Source organism: Arachis ipaensis, chromosome B02 (assembly GCF_000816755.2).
Source record: "Arachis ipaensis cultivar K30076 chromosome B02, Araip1.1, whole genome shotgun sequence".
NCBI classification, from domain to species: Eukaryota; Viridiplantae; Streptophyta; class Magnoliopsida; order Fabales; family Fabaceae; genus Arachis; species Arachis ipaensis.
This window is the reverse complement of record NC_029786.2, coordinates 89,835,554-89,843,313: the sequence shown is the minus strand read 5'-3', so window position 1 is coordinate 89,843,313 and position 7,760 is coordinate 89,835,554. Positions and strand designations below refer to the sequence as shown.

The window sequence follows — 7,760 nt, the reverse complement described above, 5'->3', positions numbered from 1 at the left end:
GAGAGATGTCGCTGAAGCATGAGATCAAACAGTTCGGGAGCGCGTTGAATCACTTGATAGCCGGACTGGCTATGATTACCGAAAAGGCCCAGCACCGGATAGCGTCGACCGCTCCTTCGAAGTTCATCCTGCCCTCAAAGGTCGTTATGTGTTCTTGGGGGTTTTTGGTGCCGTCGTACTTCATGTCGATTGGCTTATCGAACCCTTTTGATGACCTTATTCTTAGGACTTTCTCGGTGAATCGGGTTGCTCCCAGTACCACGCATTCGTGTTGCCTTCGCTTGGAATTTCTATGGTGTCTTTTTCTATGGTCCTCTCAGTTGGAATATCGAGATCGATTGTGATTCCTACGCCTCTTGTGACGTTGATCCGAGGTTCTCGTTCTGTGCTCCCTTCTAGAGGCGGTTCGAGATATCGATTCGCCCGTGTGCTCTCGTTGGTAGTGTTCATTTGTGGCAATCCTACCTTCCAAGGTTTGAACTCGGTGACAAAGCTCCTGAATTATGCGGTTTATATCTTCTCCTAGGCCGTCGAATGACCTGCTTCTATTAGACTGATGATCTTCTTCTTGAGACTGCTGTCTCGATTGAGTACATGCCGTGTGGTTGTGGACCACGTTGGCCACCCGCCCATGGCCTGGGAGGTTGCTGTGGTTCTGAGATTTAGGTTGATCAAACTATCGATAAGAGTTAGGTTCCGAGTTTTGGTTGAGTTGCTCCTCACAGACGTCTGTCATGCTACTAGAATCTCAACAATCTTCACAGATGGCATCAATGTTCAAGCGGTACCTGAAGGTTCAAAAAGTATTTGTTTAGGTGAAGAGGGATCGGATGTCTGTCGGTCCGGCTGGTGAGGTTGAATTTGATAATGTGAGGTGATACCTGCAAAGACATCCCAATGTCTAAGTCAAAAAGCTAAAAAAAAGTAGTAAATAAATGTATAAAGTTGAATAATAATATATGGAAGAATGATGAGACTCCCTTTTTATAGGTTTTAGCGAGTTATCTTATCTTTATAAGAAGGATTGCATTTTACATAATTTTAAAAAATAATTAAAAGGGCAAAAAACTAGAATAAGCCAAGGCAAGTTGAGAATTACGTAAATAAACCAAATTGAAATTCGTTTCAGTAATGAGCCAAGAGCTATATATATGTAATTCGAACCAGCTCAGTTCGAATTAGATTCCTTAGTAAATCGAACCAGCCAAGTTCGAATTAGGTTGATGAAAAGTTGGTTGTAATTCGAACCAGCAAGGTTCGAACTCCGTCTCCACGTAAATCGAACTAGCTTAGTTCGAATTATAGGTAAGTAAAGTCTTCAAGTAATTCGAACCACCCTGGTTCGAATTACTAGTGATTCGGCTATATAAGAAGTTCGAATCAGCCTCATTCGAACCATTCTCACCTTCCCCTACCCCACCAAATCTCAAAGAAAACAACCCAGATTCTCTCCGAGGAAGACCTGAACGGAATACTCTGCTGATGGGGGACGATCCGGCACGGTTATATCGCTTGGACGGAGTCGCCCATATAGCTGGGGTCATCAACGAGGAGGTTAGTACGGAAATAACTTTGTTCTACCGGTACATGTGACTTAGTGGTTTTGCATGCGGGTTAGATGGTGGTTTAGTTGGTGGTTTATGTTAGTGGTTTATGTTAGTGGTTTACGTTAGTGGTTTATGTTAGTGGTTTATGTTGGTGGTTTATCTTAGTGGTTTATGTTGGTAGTTTATATCGGTGGTTTATGTAAGTGGTTTACGTTAACGGTTTATGTTAGTGGTTTATCTTAGAGGTTGTCGTTAGTGGTTTATGTTAGTGGTTTATGTTAGCGGTTTAGTTGTGGTTGTTTTATGTTAGATCTTTCATGTCAGTGGTTTATGCTGGTTTCTTATGTTAGTTGTTTATGCAAGTGGTTCTCGTTCTTGGATTTTTAAGCGGTCATATTTAGTATGATTTTTTGGTTTATGAATTATCGTGTTGATTATGTTTGTCACTGGTAATTAAGTTGGTTCTAATAATGCGGTTCATTTCTTCCGCAGCCTCAGCGATGCATCAGGAGCATGCGGCGGCAGCAGGGCATGCTCCTCGATGACAGATATGTTCCGTACCTGCAGATGGCCGGTCTATACCATCTTGCAAGGTTGAACGATAGATGGTTCCGGTTGGACGAGGCCCTTGTCAGTGCATTCGTCGAGCGATGGCGTCCGGAAACGCACACGTTTCATATGCCGTTCGGAGAGTGCATGATCACACCCCAGGACGTGGCATACCAGCTGGGTTTGCCAGTGGATGGGAGTTACGTCAGCGGCTGCCTATCAGAGTTCCAGATATACATCCAGGGTGGCCGTCCAGCCTGGGTGTGGTTCGAGGAGTTGCTTGGAGTGGTACCTCCTCCTAGCCAGGTTCAGAAGTACGCAGTCAACTGCAGCTGGTTTCAGGAGACTTTTGGTGAGTGCCCAGAGGGAGCTGATGAGGAGACTGTGCGTCAATATGCCCGTGCGTACATCATGATGTTGTTGGGCACGCAGCTGTTTGCGGACAAGTCCGGCAACCGCATTCACATCAGATGGCTTCCGTTTGTAGCTAGGCTGGAGGAGATGGGGACCTACAGCTGGAGTTCTGCAGCACTGGCATGGTTATACCGGTGCATGTGCCGAGTGGCGAACAGAAATGTTATCAAGCTAGCGGGCCCACTTCAGCTACTTCAGTCATGGATTTTCTGGCGATTTCCTCGGTTTAGGCCTGCAGGGTTTGAGACGTTCAGCTGGCCATTGGCCTCGAGGTACTGTACTAAGCCTTGTCTATTTCAATTTACTATACATAACTACGTGTTCATTTATAATGTATTGGATACCCTAAGCACACATTTAAGTAGCGGTAAGACATGTGTATGATGCAGGTGGTCAGGTTACAACCCTTCCAGTAGCAAGAAGGGTCCTAGAGTTCAGATGTGGAGGCTCTGGATAGACCGGTTGCAGGATAGAGAGGTCAGTATGTTACTTAATAAGTTTCTTTATTTAACCACACTTTACGAGTTGGGTTCATGAGTTGCCCTGACACTGTATAGTTCTTGGTGCAGTTTATCTAGATGCCGTACAACAGCCCCGACGTACTTCAGGTTGTGCATCCAGAGGTTTTGGAGCCTCGGCATATGGCGCTGTGGCGGTCTGTTACGTTGCTTATCTACTTTGCCGTCATAGAGTGGCATCAGATAGATAGGGTTCTTCCGCAGTTTGGAGGGGTGCAGCCCCGTCCACATCCCGCCCTGAACATCGACTTTCTGATGTCGAAGGACGGCAGAGGCGGCGATCGATGGTTCCCGTACCATCTGCAGAAGTGGCATCTCCATTGGGAGTCCCGTGCGGAGAGCGTGCTGAGGTTCGATGTTGTTGCTGACCCTGGTCCATCGCATGAGTTCCTGGAGTGGTGGAGTCAGCACAGGAAGAGGTTCTTGTCTCCAGATCCGCACTTGGGGGATCCGAGAGCCGTTGCTATTCCTGTTGAGGCCTCACAGCGGGGAGCTGGGCGAGTTCCTGAGATGGATCGTCCTGACGACGTGCCGGACAGGCGGCGGGTTGAGAGGAGAGCTCGCGTGGGGACACGGCGGAGCTAGCGTGATTGGAGATGGCTTGATCGTGCTATGGAGGATGATGACGAGGCCGGCCCCGCTGGGGGTCGACGACGAGGCCAACGAGGCAGAGGTAGAGGGCGTGCTGCGGTTCATGCCGCTGCTCCTGACCCTGAGGACGATGACGACGATCAGCATGGGCCCGAGGGCGGGGATGGTGCAGGGGCGGCTGCAGTTGCTGGTGTTAGTACCCAGGATGGGGGGCACGGAGGTGAGTGGTATGGCTCAAAGATGGGTGACGGGGCTGAGCCTAGTGACGCTGGACTTGGGTCGGGACCTCTTGGACATTACTTTGTTGGTATACCCGCCGATGACCAGCCTCAGCAGGACGATACTCCATGGGTTATTCCGGGATCACAATGGCAGGACTTTCTTGGCGCAGATACGCTTGATGCGGACTTCGGCAGTCCACAGTTTCTAGAGGAGATTACGGCTATCATGCAGGAGGACGTGCCGGGCAGGAGGCGTGGTCAGACCCCCGGCACGCAGGCACCCTTAGATGTTGATCTGAACGAGCCTGCTACGACACCTGTTGGTGACCAGTTTGGTTTGGGAGGTACCCCACCTTCCGCCTACACCGCTGCATCAGAGTCTGTCGCTGGGCCGTCTGCCGCACCCGTCCATTTTACGCCACCTGCACAGCCTGCCCCGCAGGAGGACGCGGATGAGATCGAGGATGAGGAGCCGTTTATCCGCAGAGGTCAGAGGCCACGGGTACCCCGTCGTTGTGGGACGGGCTCCCACTTGTTTAGATGATTTACTTTTCATCTATTTTGGATGTTAGGGTTCATTCATGTATGATACCCATGTGGACTACTGTTGTTACTTTAGAGCTATTTTTCCTTGTTGTTTGTTCATCTTATTGTACTTCGAAATCTGGTATTTACCTAATGGATCAGTGAATATTTATTATCATTGAATCATATAACACTTTAATGTTGACAATTAGTTATCAACTTTTGCATTTATGGGATTTCTAGCTATACTCAAATTCGAAAACAGCTTTTTCATTACTAGAAGGTAGAAAGATCAACAGATTACATAAGTCCTCAAACATAACATGTAATAGGAAAAATAAAAATCAATAATCACTAACACTAACAACATCGCTACTATTGGCCCCCCGTGTGAGACGATCCTCCAAGCTGTGGGCAACTCCGACGGGTGTGTCCGGGTTGGCGACAGAGGCCACACCTCTTTGGTCGGTTCGGATCTGCCTCGTCCATATTCGTCCGTATCCTAGTGGATCTTGGACGAACCTCTCTCGCACGCCTCTTGGCAGGGTCCGGAATCACCGTGAGCCCGTCGTAAGGTGGCCAGAAGCCCTCCGGTATCGGTGGTGTGAATCCCATCCGGTACACACTGAACACTGAACTAATCTGATACACGCTGTGAACATAAGATGACCAGGTAACCCGTGAGTAGGCGCAGCATGCAAGTGCGTGCTGGCACGGGAAATGAAGCGCCTGGAAGTACCCGCAGTCACAGGTCCGAGAGGCAAGCGATACTCTATAGCTACCCAACGAGAAAGAACCAGTAGGAGTGGTCTCTGCTACGGTGAACTCGGAGTTATCACGGTCATACAAAGTCACCGTGAAGCACCTGGCCATCTTCAAGTCGGCCTCAATAGACTTCACCAAGTGCTGACTGAATTGTTGTCCGGTTTCCATCTGAGCCTCAGCCTCTCTCCCCTTACGAACAAAGAGTTCCGCAAGCCTATCATATGTTGCCTTCACCAGGGAGGATATAGGGAGATTTCTGACACCCTTGAGTGTTGAGTTCACACACTCGGAGATATTAGTCGTCATGTGACGAATCTCCGCCCATCATCACGATGCTGAGTCCACAAGGAGTAGTCAATCCGGTTCGTCCACTCACACATCGCCGGGTCTTCAGACCGCAGAATATCAAACCAGTAATCAAACTCAACCTCGGTCTTCGCATAAGCCGCATTCACTAGAAGCCTCCGTGCGTCCTTGCCCTTGAAGGTAAGGGCAAAATTAGCCGCTACGTGTCGAATGCAGAATGCACGGTATGCAGATGGAGGTAACCAACCTCCGTCAGGTGCCTCAAGCGCAGCCTTGATGCCGTTATGCCTGTCCGAGATAACCAGCAATCCCGGCTGCGGTGTCACGTGCTGTCGAAGGTGGGAGAGAAAGAATGACTAAGACTCTGCATTCTCACCCTCTACTAGTGCGAATGCAACAGGTAGAATATTCGAGTTCCCGTCCTGTGCAATCGCGATGAGCAACGTTCCCCCGTACTTGCCATACAGATGTGTGCCGTCGATGCTAACTAGCGGCTTGCAATGACGGAATGCCTCGATGCACGGTGGAAACGTCCAGAAAAGTCTGTGAAAATACGCTTGAGACTCGTCAACTTGTCCACCAACTCGAACGGGGCTCGTCCGTAGGACTGCAACAATACCAGGCATCGTCAACTGGACTCCCAACACCCACCTAGGGAGCTCATTGTATGACTCATCCCAGTCACCGTAGATGAGGGAAATAGCCTTCTGCTTCGCCATCCAGACCCTCCTGTAAGTTGGCCTAAACCCAAAGTGTGCTGCCGTGGCATTTAAGAGCACCTTTATGCTGACGGATGCATTGGCCCTAACCATTGGCATAATGAACGCCGATATCACATGATAATCCAAACTCCGGTGGTCACTAGAGATGGAGGTGGCAAGGCAAGTGTGAGGTCCATTGTACCGTTTGACCTCCCAAATGCCCTTGCGCTGCCGGAGACTCAGTCGAATCAACCATGTGCACCCATTCCCAAACTCAGAACACTTGCCCACGTAACGGCGATGATCAGACTCCACAACCTTGTACTGTACCCCTCGCCGGATGCTATAAGTCTTCACACTTAACAGGGCCTCATCTTTATCCTGAAATTGCTGACCAACCTGGAACTCTGTCAGACCAGCAGTCCCTTCCACATCTCTAGCCCCGAATCCAACAGAGTGACCAGATACCCCCTCCTGCCTCATGGCATCCAAGTCCAAAGAGGAAAAATGTGGTGGATACTGCTGTGTGCCAGAGCTAGAACCACCTACCGTCAATGCAGGCTCACTCGCTCCAATATCATCGCCGCTGTCATCATCAATCATATCCGGCTCGACGTCATCCTCCTCTCCTTCCCCCAAAAATCCATCTCCAACGCCAAGCGGTGCAACGCCCGGTAAAGCGTTCGGCGCAATGTCAAATGATCCTACCTCGTCCCCTCCGCTGCCATTCAGATCAGCAGCAAAGGACGGGGATGCGACGGGTTGGACCGTTGGCTCGTACACAGGGACGGAGGAAGAAGCAACGGCAGGCCGGGAACTAGAACCGGCTGCCGTGGCTAAAGTGGTGGTATTCCGGTTCGAACTCCTGAGCTGGATACCACATCAACAAGCTTTGCCAACAATTCTGGTGTCCTGACCTCCGGAAACTGCCGCCGACAAAGAAACATTACTTGCAAGTCCTCATCACTACCAATCGTGAAACAATCATACTTCACGGTATCCTAGAGGACCGTGATTGGAATGCGATAGAAAAACTTCTTAACCTGCTTCGCACCTTCCAGACCGAGTTTCATCAGCACAGATCTAACAAGGTCATCATAGCTCGTCCTAGGACTAACGACAATACAGAGAGGATCCTTATCTGTGAACTTCACACCGGAACGAGTTTTTCTCTTAATGGATCCTCTGTGGTGAACCAAAACAACAAAACTCTCCTCACTAGCCATCTTACTCCCTCTAATGAGACCACTCACGTTTAGAAACATATATATAGGCTTCTGTCTCCCACTAATTCGAACCGGCCTGGTTCGAATTATGGTTGGTTTAATTCGAACCAGCCTGGTTCAAATTACTTTGTCAGCGTTCTCTCTCTATAATTCGAACCACCCTGGTTCGAATTATGTGCACTTGAAGTTCGAACCAACTTGATTCGATTTATTAACAACAGTCAACTTGTAATTCGAACTGCGCTGGTTCGAATTACTAACAAATGTAGTTTGAACCATGTTGGTTCGAATTATATTAATATACGTTCTGGCGCATTACTGAAATCATTTTTGGTTTGGCTTATATACGTAAATTTTAGATGGCATTGGCTTATAATGGTATTTTGCCCTAATTAAA

The 7,760-nt window shown here is 48.8% G+C and overlaps 1 pseudogene; it reads right to left on the bottom strand.

Annotated features, from left to right (window-relative positions):
• Positions 317–7,530, bottom strand: LOC107627587 (annotated as a pseudogene).